This window comes from Leptinotarsa decemlineata, unplaced genomic scaffold (genome assembly GCF_025532065.1).
Source record: "Leptinotarsa decemlineata unplaced genomic scaffold, Ldec_3_MD MMD2_tig00004307_RagTag_RagTag, whole genome shotgun sequence".
NCBI classification, from domain to species: Eukaryota; Metazoa; Arthropoda; class Insecta; order Coleoptera; family Chrysomelidae; genus Leptinotarsa; species Leptinotarsa decemlineata.
The window spans coordinates 19222368-19241111 of NW_027412606.1; the positions used below are offsets into that span (position 1 = coordinate 19222368).

General features: G+C 36.7%; 1 long non-coding RNA gene across 2 annotated transcripts in view; it reads left to right on the top strand.

Moving 5' to 3' along the window:
- Positions 1 to 1095: 1095 nt before the first annotated feature.
- The window catches only part of LOC111515600 (uncharacterized), a 77112-nt gene continuing 59463 nt past the window's right edge, over positions 1096 to 18744 (top strand). The window contains exon 1 of one of the 2 annotated variants that reach the window (XR_012466395.1): positions 1096 to 1208. This is a non-coding gene — a long non-coding RNA (uncharacterized lncRNA). Of the gene's footprint in view, positions 1209 to 5597; positions 5690 to 18744 lie in introns of those variants that run through there. The other variant, XR_012466394.1, reaches the window with a different exon arrangement.

Consider the following 18744-nt stretch of genomic DNA (forward strand, 5'->3'; position numbering starts at 1 on the left):
TAGTTTTTTAAAAAAGGGTTCATAGTTGTCAAAAAATTTCTTTCCTGAATACGTTGTTACATCTATTTTTTGGGAAAAAAAGTTTTTGGCTTTCTACTACTCCATCCTGATACAAAAAAAGGATGAGGGAATCTTCCAAAGAAAGGAAGAAAGTAATCAATTTGAAAATAAGAAACTCTATACATGGATGTGTAGATCATGCAAAGAAGTACCTTTCAGACACAAACTGAAAGAAATTCCACCTGAAACAGCTACTTTCATATAAACATTGAATTACACGAAAGAAAAAAAGTCTTTCGAAACAAATACTTCTGTATGAACACTGAATTATACAGAAGAAGTGCGCATTGTGAGAGAAACCATGAGTCGAAATAGATTCAGATCAATAAAACAAAACATCCATTTGTCAGATACCACTTTGTTTTTCATTCGATTATTTCAACCATTTTTGGCTCAAGGTGCGCTTATGCACCCACTTATTTTGAGTATTCCAAACATGTATATATATATACGGAAAATAATACAGAATTGACACGAAAAAACGTTTCAATGAACATAAAAAATATGGCATGATGAACCGTTGATTTTTGCCATGAAAAACGCATGAAAAATTTCACAAAATTTCAATGAGTTCAAACGGCCATAGCATCGAAAAAAACGGTTTTTATCGTTATATATTTTTCAAGCATATACGAAGTGACTCATTGTTTCAAAATACGTTTCAAAAATAGTAATAACGTGTGTAACAGAAAGGAGGTATGCCATATATGATAAGAACCAGAAACGGAATTTCCTTAGGTCAAGGATAAAAATATAAGAAAATTTAAAGTGTAATTGGGTAACGTAAACAATTATGCCGAAAAGCATCAAAGGGCCCTTAGAATAAATAATTTGTGCGACGTGGAGTTAAAGAGCTGTAGGTAAACGTTTGTAGTTTCATACATGTTATGTGGTTCAATTTTTCTAATATAACATACATTATCCTGATGCCTGACCATATATTTATATTTACACCTAAATATTTTCCTAAACCGTATCTGCAATATTTATTACTTTCATTCAATTTGATGAAAATTCCGTAGACTGTCGCGTTATCTCAAGTAACTTCCTATTGCTGAGTGTGAGAATATTGAAATGCAATTTGTTCGCGGTTTTCTTCCGAATGTGTAGTTGTTTGTTCAAAGTGAAAGTATGAAGGATAATTTGAGGTGAGTGAGTTTTTTTTTATTATATATTGTAATTATCTTACCAATATTCATGAGCTGGAAAATATATGGAAATATTTCAGAAAATGTGTTTTTTGACAATTCAAATCGCTTTTAACGTTAGCCAACATGGGAACCAAAACATTTTGAACACAACAAAAAAAAAATTAAATTGATAAACTCTAAAGAGTGATATCATGAATATTCTTTTGTATTTCAGGTGTGGATAGTAGTTAAAAAGTTGTTGAAAAATAACAGAAAATGCGAACAATAATTTCAGTACAAATATTATACAAAGTGGTGTAAAAATTAAGAAGATTTGTAAAAAAGTTATTCAAAATTTCACTAGAAAATAGGAAGTTGAGGAATGTATTTTTCAAAAATATATTTATTTATAGGTGGTTCTTGTGTTACGATAATTTTTTTTTGAATAATGAGGTTATGACTAGCTTTTTGATTTCTCTAGTATGAAATTATATAGAGTGGCGTAGACATCAACTAGACTTGTGAAAAGTTTTTCAAAATTTCACTATAATATGTTTAAAAAATCTATTAAAAAAACACCATTAGATATTAGTTATACATTCTATTGAAAGATGTATGTTATGAGAGGATTTCGAAACGTATTGAAATATTATATTTGAGTAATCAGAAAAAGTGTGGATATATATGTGTGTTTGTTTGTCAATTAAAAATTGTTACCAGTGTATGCCTCAAGAAAAAACATAATTGTGTTTGTATTGACATCACGAACACTAAATTCAGACGTTTCATTTAGTGACACACATATGAGTCTATTCAAATTATTGTTGATTCCAAGGGAAGGTGTGTTTGAAAAAAAGACTGTTCTTGCTCGTTAATTGAAATGTTTTATTTTTTTATAGCCATAGGGTACAGAATCGAAATTTTCAACACGTTTTCGTTCAGTAAAGTTAGTTCGGAAAAACTTTGTTACATCTTTGGTAATTGAAGTGATTAGGATTCCTTAAAATATTTTGTCTTGTTATATATTCGTCGAGGGGTTTCTTCATTAGGAACCATGTCTCTGAGTTTTTCAAAATTCGCTTGCTTATATGTGTTATAATTCAAGGTAATCCCTTTGACTTTGATTATATCAAGGGTATCATTTCGCATCGTGGAGAATGCACGGTATGTGTATAATTTTGGACTACCAGAGCAAAGTCTATAACGTAGCTACCCTCTCCATATTCAGACAATTCATCAGTCATTTCGCCTAAAAAACTACCTATAGTTACTTCATATAGTCCAGGAAGTGAAATACAATCACACTACACTTACAATAGGAAGAGGTTTATAAACTTCATATTTGAAAGTCCAATTAACAATTAGAGTGTTTTCATTCACTGGAAAAATGCTGTTAACTTCAGGAATAGTTTGGATAACATGTCAAAAAATTCAGCAGTCTCAGTCACTATGGAAGTTTTTTGTTGGTTTTCCCTCTGTTCTAATTTTTCCCAGAAACTTATTGTAATGCTTTTGCCAATTTGTCGAGTAAATAGGCTGCAAGAGTTCTGGCTCATTCCTTATGGAGATTAACATGGAAAATGGATAAGATCCATTCTGGCGTTTTTGGTTCCTTTCAAGGTCACGCGTACGGCAGAGAATCGAGCAGCGTTATCGCGGTATGGAAGATAACGATTCGAGCGCGTTTGGAATGAGAACAAATACAGAGTATTGAAGAAAAAAAAACATGGTTGCCAGCGTTAAAGAAAAAAACATGGCGGCAATGTAACAGGCGTTGAGTGGAGTATACAGGGGTGCGTCAATATATATAATTCAAGGAACATGACAGTTTAACGGGACTGTTATACTTCAAAGCACGATCCCTCGATGTGTGTACAGGGTGTCTCAAAATACATCATTCAAGAAAAAAAAACATGGTGGCGGACATTGAGCGGAATATACAGGGTGCGACAAAATACATCATTTAAGAAACATGGCAGTTTAACGGGGCTCTATCGTTTTAACGTATGATTCTTCAATGTATACAGGGTGTCTCATTCGAAAAGTAAACATGCCAGGGGAGCGATCCCAATGAGAAACGTTGGAAAATGGGACAATGGGGGGTATTCTGCAATGACATTTCAAAATACGTCACAAGTGTTTTTTCGTGTTAGTTGGGAAATAGGGGGGGGGGTGAGGGTAAAGAAAACACGCGGGAGGGCAATATTTGTTTACGTAATAGAAAAAAACATGGTTGCCATACAGGATGTCTCATCGTCAAGAAAAAAAAACCTGTACAGGGTGTCTCAAATACCTCAGCGTGGAAAATAACGGTATAATAGTAATGATGAATGGAAAAATTGGATTAAAGAAAAAACATGACCACGGACGTGGAAAAAAAAGACATGGATGCCATCGGAATATGCAGAGTGTCTCAAATTAAGTCATTCAAGAAAGTTTGACGAGGCTCTATTGTTTTAACGCGTGATTCTTCAATATTTACGGGGTTCTATGGTTTTATCGTGAGATTTTTCAATATGTACAGGATGTCTCCTTCAAGAAAAAACATGATAGTTTAACGGGGCTCTATTGTTTTAGCATGCGATTCTTCAATGTATACAGAGTTTCTCAAAATACGTCATTTAAAAAAGTTCAACGGGGCTCTATCGTTTTGACCTGTGATTCTTTAATGTGTACAGGGTGTCTTATTCAAGAAAAAACATGACAGTTCAACGGGGCTCTATTGTTTCAGCATGCGATTCTTCAATGTATACAGGTTGTCTCATTCAAGAAAAAGCATGACAGTTTAACGGGGCTCTATCGTTTCGACGTGTGATTCTTCGAAGTGTATGGGGTGTCTCATTCAAGAAAAAGCATGACAGTTCAACGGAGCTCTATCGTTTTGACGTGCGATTCTCCAATGCATGTACAGGATATCTCATTAAAAAAACATGACAGTTCAACGGGGCCCTATCGTTTTAGCATGCGATTCTTCAATGTGTACAGGGTGTCTCAAATACGTCATTTGAGGAACAGGACAGTTCAATGAGGCTCTATCGTTTTCACGTGTGATGTGTACAGAGTGTCTCAAAATACGCCATTTAATAAAAAAAAACATCGTTTCTGGCTCAAAATCCAATGCTTTTTCTTATGGAGCTTAAGTCATTAGTCATTATCAGACCTCGTAGCGGAATCTTGTGGAATACCCAACTCGAGGTAGATGTGACGTGTGTGAGAGTTATACAGGGTGTCTCAATATGCAATATATATGTTTATATGAGTACAAAGTGTATAAGAAGTCAGCGTGGAGTGGAGAAAAACCAAAGATTACAGTCAAAAGGGCACTAAACCACATTTTCGTTAATAATAGTCGGATCATCACGCATAGCACGCCAAATTAAAGGAGAGGAAATGCAGGATTCATCAACAAAGAAAAAAACAAAGATTGCTGTCAGAAGGGCACTGTGCGACATATTCGTTAATAATAAAGGAGAGGAAATGCAGGATTCATCAACAAAGAAAAACAAAGATTGCTGTCAGAAGGGCACTATGTGACATATTCGTCATGTATAGAGCGTCAAATGGAAGAAGAAGAAATGCAGAATACATCGACAGAGGAAAAACAAAGATTATGGTCAGAAGGGCACTGAGCGACATATTTGTTAATAATAGTAGCATTGTCATGTACAGCGCGTCAAATGGAAGAAGAAGAAATGCAGAATACATCGACAGAGGAAAAACGAAGATTACGGTTAGAAGGACACCAAGCCACATTTTCGTAGAGCAAGAAATTTATGTCAAGTTCATTGTGTGAGGAGGAATATGACAACGGTGCATATGTTTCAGAACACTTCATATCATGTTTTATGAAACAGAGCGTCTTAGATTGAGGACATTTTATATTGATAATTTTAACAGAAGAAACGTATACAAGGCGTATCAAAATACTTTCGTGACAATACCTGATAGTAAGTAAAACAATGCATAATACGCGTATACAGAGTGGCTTAGTGCTGCAAAATACGTCTCAAACAAATAACGCATGACAGAAAGATCCAAAATCCTTTATGATATGGACTAGAACCAATTTTTCTGATGAAATTGAATATAATTTACTTTTTGTTCATAGAAGATCAAAACAATGATATATTTTTTCATCAACACTATGATATTATATTTCAATTTTATATGTTCAAACCATCGATTGATAAACATATCATTTGTAGTGAAATCGTATTTCATCATTCGACGACTTGGAAAATTGAAATATCGAGTAGTACGTCTTCATATGGGTTTCGTCTAAAAATTGATTGAAAATCAGATCGTTATTTAGGCTGTTTCACTTAAACTTGGCAACATGTATTTATGCATACATCTGGGCCTGACTATAACTATTTCCTGTTGACGCGTATTGAGAAACCTTTTTAATTCGAGTGACCTGTGTGTATGTGTGTGGGTGTGTATTAGTGACATATTCAAGAACATATTTGAGGTGACATCCAACGAATAAAATATTAGAAGTGAGTAGATTTATATTTATTCTTATTGATACACTGCAAATACTGTGGTGAAAATTTTATGAGAGAGGAGTAAAATTGTTATCATAATTATGGAGGTGGTTAGAATTTTTCATAGTAATGAGACCAACCTTCTGATTGGATATGAAAAACCACAAAAGTTGTAAGTAGTAACATTTTGAATATTCCAAGTGTAGATAGTAGTTGGAAAGTAACAACAAAAAACTATAGAATTCAACAGAATAGAACTCAACACTATTCAAGAATTCTAATATGAAATTATTTGGTGTAGAAAGACTTGTAAAACGTTTTTTTTTTTTAAATTCCACTATAAAATAGGGAGTTGAGGAATAGTAAAATAAATTTCTGTAGATACTTGTTGAATGTTTTTCAGTAAGAGATCCAATATTCCAGTACAAGATTTATGGTGTAAAAAAAATATGAAAGCTACAACTGATTTTATAAAAAATTCCACAACCAAATTTTTGAAAATTGATGGAAAAAAAATACAAGTTGTAACATTCTCCAACAATTACAATACGAAAATCATGAAAAGTTTTTTCCCAATTCCACTAAAGAATGTTTTGAAAATTGATAGATTCAATTCTCGTCGTGGTAATAGCCGAAAAAGTAGTTGTTTTCTGATGAGTATTTACCATACTAGGCGTATGTAGGTATAGATGAGAATTAGAAATGTTATTATTATTATAAAACAAGGTTCGTTTATTTGGAAAAATCTATGAAAACAAAGTATTATGAACGCTCATGAGCAAAACTGTTTTTCATGATAAAGTTCAGAAACAAACGTATATGTTTTCGTCATCATTGACCGCAAACATTACCCGGTTATAACTGATAGAATGCATGTATTGAATCATATTCGAACTTGAAAATATTATAATCGCACTCAGATGAGATGCATACGCTATATTTAGAATTGTAGCAGTTTAAATATTTTGTCTCAATCACTTGGGCTGTTGTTTGTATACCAATTAAAGTCGTATATCTGAAACATTTTTCGAAGTAATTTTTTATCACATTGAAGGTTATAGCTATGAGTCATTAGTTGGGTACTCATTTAACAACGAATGATTAGACAGTGCAGTGAGTTTTACTGTTCTAATACATCAGAGAAGAAATTTTTATTGAATTTAAGGTACATTTACAACTTTCATAAACAGCAGTTTGAAAAAAATTGTTCATCAAACTTCAGCCTGGCATTGTTGAAAACTGATTTGATAATTGAATAAATATTAGAAAAAATCGTGGCAAAAATTTCTACTGCTTACACAACTCGGCTACAGTCTCCAATATATGCTCAAATGTTATTTGTGTGAACACATATTTTTCCGTCGCAGACAAATGTACGTGATATGTCACGACACTTTGTTAAAGCACACAAGAAAAATATGAGACTTTGTTTATCAACTCCCACAAATTGAAAGCATCAACACTGCATTTCGCAAGAATCGGTTTTATATATATTTTTATAATATAAATCTTGTTATTATGGTAGGTCACAAGGGTCAATTACGTAGGTGGGGGAATTGTGGCGTACCACTTTTTAGAATGTTGCTAGGTTTTAGACGAAAAGAGAAATGAAAATTTATATCTCCTTTACCACTTTCATTTGTAACTAACGTTACTGCAGTTTCGTCCTATATGGACATTTTCACACTTATACAATAAACATTTTTATAGTATAAATTATAGCATTTTGATATGCCTCAAGGTTCAATTACATCGGTGAATTGTGATGTGCCAGTTTTCATAATCTTTTCTATAAATTACAAGTGCGGTATACCCAAAGGTTCAGTTTCATGAATATTTTATAGTATAAATTATTTCATTTTCATATGCAGCAAGAATAAATTACATAGGTGAATTGTGGTGTACCATGAGTAGTAGTTTCGAAAATATTAGGTTATAACTTTTGATGGGGACTGAAAAGGGATAAAAGATATGAAGATCTGATGATGAAGAAATAACAAACATGTTGGAATTGATAAAAACTTTGATAAAGTTTGAAACTGTGTACTCTGATGATTATTAAACCAAAATAATGGGACTGTAACTGAGGAGTGGGAAGTGAAAAAGGTGAAAAGTAAAAGCACAAATATTCATGAAAAATTCAAGAGAGGAAAGAAACATTGAAAATATTTTTCGTGTGTTTATGAAATAATTTTTATCGCTATTCAGTTCCAAAGAGTGTCCGTAACAATTTTTCCAAGAAGCTGTTCATCTTTTTTTCAAGCGATGCAAAGGCAATGAACGCAATATATTCGACGGTTTCAAAATCACATCTTGTGTTATATGCGGTGATCGATGAGAAAATACAGCATCATGACGAGTAATTTCCGTATCTTTTCAAAGATTTTCAATATATTTTTCGTGTAACTTTTGCAATTTGAAAAGTCAGAATTAAGACATTATTACTCTTAGTATCCATGAGACAATTGTTTCATTTTGTCATCAAAAACTTTTATATTCAGCACTTTTACACAGCGGCGACAAAACGTGTTTCACAAATCCATTTGGTAAATTCGAAAACTTCAGGTTTTTTTTGAATGTGTTAGAAGAACCTACCTTTCCCTGATGAATGTCAGGTATAAACAATGGTTTTTATCCACCTTTTCCTGATGAAAGTCAGCTATAAACATTGGTTTTCATCCAGAGAAATTGTTACTTGAAGTTTATCAAAAAACTGCATTTTTTCTAGTTGGTTATATGTATACACATCCTTTTAGCTAACGATTATTCAAGGCAATTTTGAAAACCTCGGAATTTGGGCATGATACTATCCATATGAAGTTGTATTTCAATAAAACATTTTTCATTGTTTAGTTCAAACATTTTTATTGAATTATTATCACTCCAACAAGTCTATATGGGTAATTGCACCAAAGTCGTGTTTCAATGCACCATTTTCTCTCTGCTTCGTTCGAAAATTTCTATTGCTGAATTCCATTCATATAAAGTCGTGTTTCAATAAATTTTTTATCTTTTAGTATGCAAAGAGTTCAATCTTTCAATATGTTTGTTTGTTTAACTAAAAATTGTCTAGGATGTTGCATTGAAGTGAAAAATATATAGCATGACCTTTTGAAAAAGTGTATACAGGATGTTTCATTGACGTTTGTTAAAAGAAAAATTATACAAGGTGTTTCAAAATATAATACAATGAAATGATAATATAAGATGACGAGGATCTCAGTTTTCAACGTGCGATCCCTCAATGTATACATGATGTCTCAAAATACATCATTCCAAAAAAAAAACATGACTACATTAACGTGTTCCAAAAAGCAAGGCGACTGGAATGGGACGGAAGCCTTAATTTTCAACGTGCAATCCCATTGGAAAAAACAACGTATACAGCACGTCTCATTGAGGAGAAAATCATATACAGAACGTTCCAAAAACAAGGCGACTGGAGTGTGATGTTAGTTTTCCGTGTGCAATCCCATTGAAAAAACAATGTATACAGGCCATCTGCAAAAAAACATGCCGACTGGAGGATGACGAGGACCTCAGTTTCGAACGTGTGATCCCTCAATACAAAAATTTTTTCTCAGCTTTATTCAAAATTTTAATTGATGTCCATTCAGATGAGCTCATGTTTTAATATATTTTTCATCTTTAGTAAGCAGAGTTCATTCTTACATCAATTTTTTTTGTTTGTTCACTTCAAAACATTTTTTTTGATATATGTCACTATAAAAACTACAAATATACACAACATATCCTCTGAATGGGAACCTTCAACTATAAGGACTGATTGTACTGAATATTAACTAGCGATTTGGAATAACATTCCCTAATGAGTTTTGAATAATTATGTTAACATACAACGTTGATCAATGATTTTTATATCTGATTGAAAAAAAGGGGGTTAGTGAGTGTGCATTCACAAATGTTGAAAAAAGTAAAACGTTTTCCGCTATGCATCCTCATTAATTGAATAGAGGTTGTTGGTAAAAAACTATGATTGGAATGAAACACATTTTAAATGAGCGATATTTAATATCTATTGAATACAATATGGCCTCTACATAGTCTATGAGTCACGATTATTCCATTTTCTCTTTTGAAATTGCTTGACTTCGAATTACCCTGTTGTTCTACGTCATCAACATAACTGTGAGCTTTTATATTAGTATTCTTTATACGCTGCTTACTGTGGGTTTTGCGTTGAGTATTCCCTTTTCTTCTTGGTGGAAACAATAATGAAATGATATTTCGATACTTCCATGAGCGGTTGGCGTTCACTGGTCCATTGGATTTATATCTTTATTTGTGGGCATTGGTGATTATTAAAATATTTTTGTTTACAATCAAGTCTTCATCTGTATAATGTCGAGGAACACGTTTCAATAATAGTTGAAGTAGTCCTTGCGTAAGATTGAAATGTTCGTTTTTAATAACAAGTTCATCGTTTTCATATTGTACAGGGGTATCTCCAATAACATATCCATTTTCAAAACGGAGCCCATATATATCACATTCGATCGTTCTTTGATGTTCTGAAATCCCCTTTTGTTGGGGAACTGGTTTCTTCGCCGCGCATTTATTGAATGTCGTGTTATCTGACATATTGACTGCAACTAAATTATTTTCATTGAACAAGTCTATATATGCGTAACCGCCACATACTTGACCAACTGCGCTTAGCAAAACTGATACTCAGTACGCCGAACCAAGCCATATTGCGCAAAGCGTAACTTCGCAACACCAAACTATACCGCGCTCGTTTAATCTCGACAAAGTTTGAATATCGTTAGGAGGAAACCACTCCCACCTACGAGCATTGAATTACATCACTATATAAATTCAAGTCAATTATATCTCAATTATATCAATTATATCTCGGAGCCCACTCAAGAGGGAATAACATAAAAAAAAATGCAAAAATATTAATTTTCAATCAAAATTATCATTCTGCAAAGGCATTGGTTCAATGAATCTCCTTATCTACAGATTAATATTCTTAGGGTGTAATTTCATAGGAATGATATTAAAATTTTTGTCAAGTTATTGAAAAAAAACTCTAATATTTTTATATTTTTTATTATGGATATCTAAACATTGGACACATCATTATACCCCAATATATACAACTACATTTTTCAAATAACAATTCAGATTCCTTATTACTGCAAAAAGTTGTAAATTCTTCGTGATTCTTAATGTGAGCGATAAGTTTTGTAGCATATCCGTTTCTGCGGTAATCCTCCAACCTATGAATATAATTGAGAGTTTTCTGGTTAGAATGTTTTTTCAAAGTGTCGAAATCCATGGTTGATAGCAGCACAAATGCTATTGGTTTATTGTTGACGTAAATAATGTAACAGGAGATTGTTTTATCGCAATACCACTGTCGAATCAAATCACTTTCAATATTCAACTGTCTAATCTTCTTCCATCTTCGATAATAGCTGGGTATGAACTGAGTGATGCGGATTTTATTTATGAAATAAACCCTCAATTATCCCATCCCCACCCCCTTTTTATATCAAGCAGTATAATCTGTAGTTTAGCGATATGTATTCAGTAGCTTTGCGCTATTCATTAGTCTTCTTCAGAACGTTGAACGTTCAACACTTAACTTGTTTGTAATTACAGCATGTCAATGTTTGCTGATCTTGTGCGATATATTACCACAATCCTGGGACTCATAACCCCAAATTATGAAGATGACATTGCTCAAGAGGGTCTTCAGGAGTGTATCAAGGGTATGAGAAGGATTCGCAAAGCGATGAAGAATGCAACTTCTGTGGGGGAGAAGCAACATTTAGAAGCGTGTTTGAGGAATATTACGACAATGCGTACTGAATTCAAAGCTATGCAGAAAAAGGGGGCAGGGCAGACTCCACGACCTAAGGGTGCTAGAGAGCGGGTTCATTGGGATGATTCCGAGTCAGCATTCAACTCTAGAATCAGATCAAGTGTTATTTCCAATCTCAAACATAAAGATCCCTCAGCTTTTATGGATGACTGCAAGGCTCTTTTCAAGCGGAAAATTCAGAATGCTCTGAAGAAGGATGAATCTATCAAGGTAAATACCACCTTCTGCGGAGAATTTGAGATAGTGAAGGGAGACAGAGTACTGAAGGAGTACAAGTACTTCACTACTATGAACTCTCCCATATATAGAGACACCGCCCTCAACGATTGGTTCAATGAAAAAGTTACAACACCAATACTCAGAGAGCTAGAGGAGTTTCAAGAAAGGGACAGCGGCTGGGCGTTGTTTTTCATAACTTGAGTGGATATGATGCACACTTCATCGTTGGAGACATCGCTACAAGAATGGCTGGAAAGGTTGATCTACTCCCAATAACCAAAGAAAAGTATATTTCCTTCACAAAACACGTTGATGATACACCAATTCAATTCAGATTCATCGACTCGTTCCGTTTCATGGCTTCTTCATTAGATAAACTAGCATCGTATCTTCCAGAGTTCCCCAATCTAAAGTCGCAGTTTGCCGATGTGCCTATGCAACACTTCAAACTTTTAACGAAGAAAGGAGTTATGCCATATGATTATATAGATTCGTTTAGTCGATTCGATGAACCAGCTTTACCATCTCAGGATAATTTTTATAATAAACTGGAAAATAAGCTCTGCCCCAGACGTTTTCATCAACGAGCTCAGGATATACGGACCACCTTCAACTGCCAGAATCTAGGTGATTTTGTGGACTTATATATGAAGACTGATATTATCCTGCTAGCTGATGTCTTTGAAATGTTCAGAACCTGCATCCTCAACTCACATAAACTCGATCCTGCACATTATTTCACGTTACCCGGCTACACGTGGGATGCTATGCTGAAGTATACAGGGATTGAGTTGGAACTTCTCACCGATGTTGATATGTTCCTCTTTGTTGAGCGTGGAATTCGAGGTGGGCTCAGCCAAGTTTGCTCAAAAAGGGGATCGCATGCAAATGACAAGTACATCAACAATTACGATCCTTCCAAACCAACAACATTCATGATGTACTATGATGTCAACAATCAGTATGGATGGGCAATGAGCCAATATTTTCCATATGGAGGCTTTGAGTGGACAGATTCCAACATAGATATCACTCAAATTCCTGATGATGCCGATAAAGGATACATTCTGGAGATGGACTTGGAATATCCCCAGCATTTGCATGACAAACATAAAGATCTACCATTTTGCCCGGAACATATATGTCCTAAGACGAGAAAACCTCCAGTGAGAGCTAAACAGCTTTCAAAGTTGATGGCTACTTTACAACCGAAGGAGAAATATATTATACATCACAGAGTATTGAAGCAGGCTTTAGCACATGGATTGATATTGAAGAAAATCCATCGAGTGTTGAAATTTAAACAAAGTCCATGGCTGAAGTCCTATATCGATTTGAATACAGAGTTACGCGCAAAGGCATCAAATGAGTTTGAAAAAAATTTATACAAGTTAATGAACAATGCAGTCTTCGGTAAAACTATGGAGAACGTTCGGGAAAGGGTTAACATCAGACTTTTCACAAAATGGAGTGGTAGATATGGAGCAGGAGCCTACATTGCTAAGCCTGAGTTTAAGTCTTGCACCATTATCAATGAAAACTTGGTGGCTGTTGAGATGCCACTATTACATCGCAATCTCCATCAATCTCTAGTGAGTATGATCAAGAAACTACTTCTTCCGAAGCGAGTTGATCTCAAGATAACAAGGACAGACAATTTCAAAATGTAATGCGTAGTGCAAGATTGACCGCTGTGGAAAAAGAGCCTAAAATGATTTTCACTAGTTCGGACTTCCATTGTCTATTATATAAAATGATTTGAAATCCCTGAAACAAGTAAAAAAGAATAATTAAAAAGAATAGTTGAAAATAAAATGACAGTCATCACCAGAAGACGATTGTAGATACCAACAATCGAAACGTCGTGAACTAACGTGACTTGGAATCTCTACACTTTTTATTTTTTATTATTTTCTTTTTCTTTTTGCATTCCTTTAATTTTTATTTATTCAATTATTATATTTTTACTTGTAGGTTATTTTCACTATCATTTCATTTCAGGTTTATTGTTGCTTAATATAATTGTTATTTTCAACTATTCTTTTCAATTATTCTTTTTTACTTGTTTCAGGGATTTCAAATCATTTTATATAATAGACAATGGAAGTCCGAACTAGTGAAATTCATCAGGAAACATTGTCAATCACCTTCAAACAAGCCTAAAATGATGTTAGGACTGCCTAAAGACAGTAATCATTTGATAAAACTACTAAGTGATAATATCCCAGTTTCCACTATTGACATTTCAATAACCTTGAAGAAAATAATGTTGAATGAATCATTTGACATATAGCTAAGTTTTTTCCGAAGCTATACTAGGGAAGCATCTCATCCGATGGCATTCCCATTATGGGGTCGTTTTCCAACTCTTTGTTTAGCTCGTTGTACCTCTTATCGTGCAGCATGCTCATAGGCATTTGCCCTCTGGTCAGTCTACTGATGACTGATGACCTGGCTTCCCCTTGAATATATAGATGTAGTGGCGTTAGGTTCAGCAAGACTTCTAATGCGCCTATTGGGATGGTTCTCATAGCGCCTGTGGCAGCCAAGCAAGCTTGCCTTTGCATGCCACCTAGCCTTTGAATCGCCCCAGCCTGCTGAGTATTTGGCCACCATACCACCGAGCCATATGCTATCATGGGTAAGATAACTCTGGTATATAGCCATTTTTGGTTGTGAACCCCAATTTTTTCCGCACATCCTTCTACACAAGCTGAAGGCTATCGTGCTTTTATGGATTATTTTTGAAGGTGTTGATTCCATGTCAACTTGTGGCCAAAAATGACTCCCAAGTATTTTACCTCTTGTGCAATTGGAATTTCTACCCCGTGCAGTACTGGTGGCTTCAGCCCTCCGAGTACTTTCTTTTTTATAAAGACTACTAGTGTAGTTTTGAGAGGGTTTACTGTTAGTTCCTCCTCCTGGTACCATTTATTTATTATGTTTAGAGCCGTTTGTGTGTGCTCCAAGACAGTTCTTGCAAATTTGCCTCTTGCGATAATCGCGAGGTCATCGGCACATCCTAAACAATACATGCCTTTGGATTTTAGCCTCATTTGTAGTTCGTCCACTAGGTTAGCCCACATTAGGGGCGATAATACCTCTCCTTGTGGACACCCCTTGCCAGCTCTAGCTGTGACTGTGCTTTCGCCTATGGATGATATGATTACCCTTGTTTCCAGACTGGCATTTATCAACTTACACAGGAGGGTTGGAACCCCTTTTCTATCCAGAGCTTTGGTGATGGACTCTGTAGATGCGTTATTAAAGGCATCCTCGATGTCGATGAATGTTGCCATGGCTATCTCCTTATCCTCTAAGGATTTTGTTAGTAGCCTGTTAAGATCATCTGATGCCAGATCTGTTGACTTACCTGGCTGGTACGCATATTGGCGTTCGTTGAGAGGGTTTATTGATAATACCTCATCTATCTATCTATCTATCAGTCTTTCCAGTGTTTTGATCAGGAAAGACACTAGACTAATTGGTCGGTATGACTTGGGTGTCATATCGTTTACCTTCCCTATCTTAGGTATGTAGATGACTCTGCTTTTTTGCCACTCATTCGGTATGTATCTCATGGCTATGCAAGCATTATATATTCTACATTAGTATGGAATCAGTGATTCCTGTCCCTTTTGAAGTAGGATGGGATATATTCCGTCACTCCTGGAGATTTATATGGCTGCAATTTACTTATAGCCCACCTAATTCTATTTGGCATTGTTCTCTCAGTAGCTAGTATCCGGTCCGAGGCATTCGGCCTATTCAGCTTGCTTTGCGGACAGTGCACTGCCACTGGGCCTTTTAGAATTGTTGTGGCCAGAAAGTGTGCCTTGATGAGTATTTCTATGCTTTCCCCAAATGTTGTTGTGTAGGTATCATCGTCCTTCTTTAGGAACCCTACCTGGTTTATAGTACCCTCCTTAGCTAGCACTTTGTGGGTTCTCGAACAAGTGGGGGTATCCATTACCTCTTCACGAAATTTCCTCCACGATTGCCTCTAAGCCTTTCTTTTGTCTTTATCATACTGTGTGAGTGTAGCCTTGTATTCCGCCCAGTCTTGGTTAATTTTAACTTTGTTAAATAGCCTCCGCACTTCTGTTCTGAGGATTTCTGAGTGTTTGTTCCACCAGACTGTTTTGTTAAAGTGTTGCCTTGTTTTCTCCGGACAGTTCGCCTGGTAAGCTGCAATTATTGCCTTGCTTACTTTTTTCACTGCCCTTTCGAAGCTTCCATCGTTCTCTATTTCAATCACCTCCCCTTCGAGTGATAATAAGTATTCTCTCCAGTTTGTCTCTCTAGGGTTTGATAAGTGATTGATGTTCGAGGGGGGTGACTAGGTCAAACCTAATCTGTCTATGGTCGGAGCATGAAGGCTCTAACACATGTCAATTGTCTATATTGTCGCATGCTTTTTCCGAAAAAAGTGTGATATCTAGTACCTCTTTTCTCGCTGCGGTGACAAATGTTGGTTTGTTACCTACGTTGGCTTTTTGTTAGTAGGAAATCTAGTAATGACTCACCTGTTGTGTTGATGTCCGTGCTTCCACATAATATATGGTGTGCATTTGCATCACATTCTATGATTAGTTGGAGGTTTTCCCCGGCCTCGTATGCGATTACTTCGCCTAATTGCGGTGGTGGACAGATCTCCTCGCCTGGAAGATATGCTGAGCTTACTAACCAGTTTCTAGTGCCTTCCTCTGTTGGCGTGGTCAGGATAGTTGTAACAATATCAGCGGTGCAGAACACCGGGATTAGTTTGCAGTTTACCCTATTACTACGTACGATACCAGCATGAGTTTTTTTTGCACCTACTTTGTATAGTACCTTGTTGTACTTGGCCACCGCCTTGGCATGGTGGAGGTTCACCTGCAGAACTCTGGTTCTGGTTATGCTCAGTTTTGTCAACTGAGCTGCTCCTCTGCCTTCTCCGAGGCTTTTCCCATCTCCATGGGAATATCCGTCTCATTTGCCGTCTCATTTGCCTCTTGAAAGGGCTCGTTCCTGATGAGTCTACTGTTTGTTCCTCGTGTATCTCTGCGATCCCCGGGGAAGGGTCTTTGACCTCTTTCCGGCTTGTGCCTTGTTTTGGGCTATGTCTCCCCTCAACACGGAACTTTATTCTTTCTAGGTTATAATAGGAAGACATCTCGACTTTCTGTAGCTCCTCAAAGGATTCACTGTTCATTGAGAACGTCCAAGTTTGGCTATTGTCCGATGGAGTTTTACCCCACACCGTCCACACTGTGTTGAGCCCGTGATTTGCGACTTTTAGCCTTCGCAGAATTTCTCCGCTTACGGTCTTTGTCCTCTATCGTCTGGGATATAGGTGGTGCAGCCGTTTGCTTCTGTAATATCCTTCCCTTCCATTAACTTCAGGATTGCCCCTTCCCAGGGCTTTATGGTGGGTATGGCATCTCTGAGTCAGTCTGCACTTGTGCGATCTGCACACGTCATAACCAGGTAACCCGGTTAATGCGTGCATTTTGCACGCATTTTGCACGACTTCGTCGTGTGCTTCAGAAATTGAGTCCTGAACTTTTGCTAGCCTCTCCGAACTCATTCCATCCTTTGGAAACTCCGCATCTGCCACATCTACCTTAACTGAAGTAAGGGCATCTTTGAAGGAAACTCTCCTTCTTGCCTTGGTTTCTTCCTCAGCTGACTTTGTTGTGGCGGTGTGCTGCTGTTGGAGCGAGGGCGTTTTGTGGATGTGCTTGTTCAAGGCTCTTTCATGCTTTTCTTGGTAGCCGGCCTTGTGGCCTCTTTCGGTTGCTGATTTTTCAGAAAGTTTTCTCTTATAACGAGCCTCTTAGCGACTATGTAGTCGAGTCCACTTTCTAAGTGTTTTTGAGCCTCATTCTCGAAGCTCCGCCTAGATGAGCAGTTATAACTTCTTCATCCGATAGTAGTTCTACCTCCTCTAGGGAGTATACGAGAACTTTGTGTTCAGGTGCTTGCTTTGGGGCCTTAGCACCAAGCCTTTTTTTTGTGTGTGTTTGGGCGTGATCGCCTCTGTATCTTTTTTTACTTTTTTTGAATCCATATGAATCCCACGAGTATCTAGGGAAACTTAGTCCGCCGCGACAGAGCCCCGCATGCCGCGGTAAGGTCTTGATACTCTGAGGTGCGACCTGGTGTCTCAGAGGTACCATTTTCGACAGCTTACCCTGCTGCCATTCAGTCCTCAGCACGGTAACTCACACCTTGACTTGGGGGATTTTGTCAACTTGCCTTGTTCAGATCCGTTGTGTTCGGTTCACAGCCCTTCTCTCTGCCAGAGCATTGAGAGTACATTGCGAGGCAGGGCCACCCCGTGCAGGGTGCTATTCTTCATAGCGTACAACGGTCTTGGGATAAGCATCCTCGAGAGGCAGGTCTGACCTCCTCGGCTATTCTCCTGGTGTCAGTGACCTAGTGCCTGACTCCTCGACCCCTAGAATTCATATATAACGACTCCACTTATAACGACTATCCGTTTACAGCGACGATAATGTTTCATATATAGTTTTTGAGAAATATACCGTTCAGTGCTACTCCGGTTTAAGCGACCAACTCCTTATAGCGACCGTTTTTCTTGATGCTACATCCGGTTAAAACGTCCCGCAAAGTTTTGTTTACACAATCTGCGCACCAATACAACAATCTTGAATAGAATGAACAATTATTCGATGAGGATAGAATGGCCGTCGTCTGAGTAATTGTACAATAATTTGGGAATAATGGGATGTAGGGAGGAGTAGACACTGTCCCAACCACGTAGTGCCCTGTGTATACCAACCAACAGTATGTGCAATCCTAGGATATAATTAGGGATAAGACTACTCTATGAGGATAGGAGATGGCGGTGGACTATCCTCGATGAGGATTAGTGGGTCAGGAATATCTTCATCGTAGGAATCAGAATCATCCGTCTCCCCAGGAAATATATCCCACATCACTGATGACCCGTCATAATCCACCTTGTCGTCGTCATCCCACAGGCCAT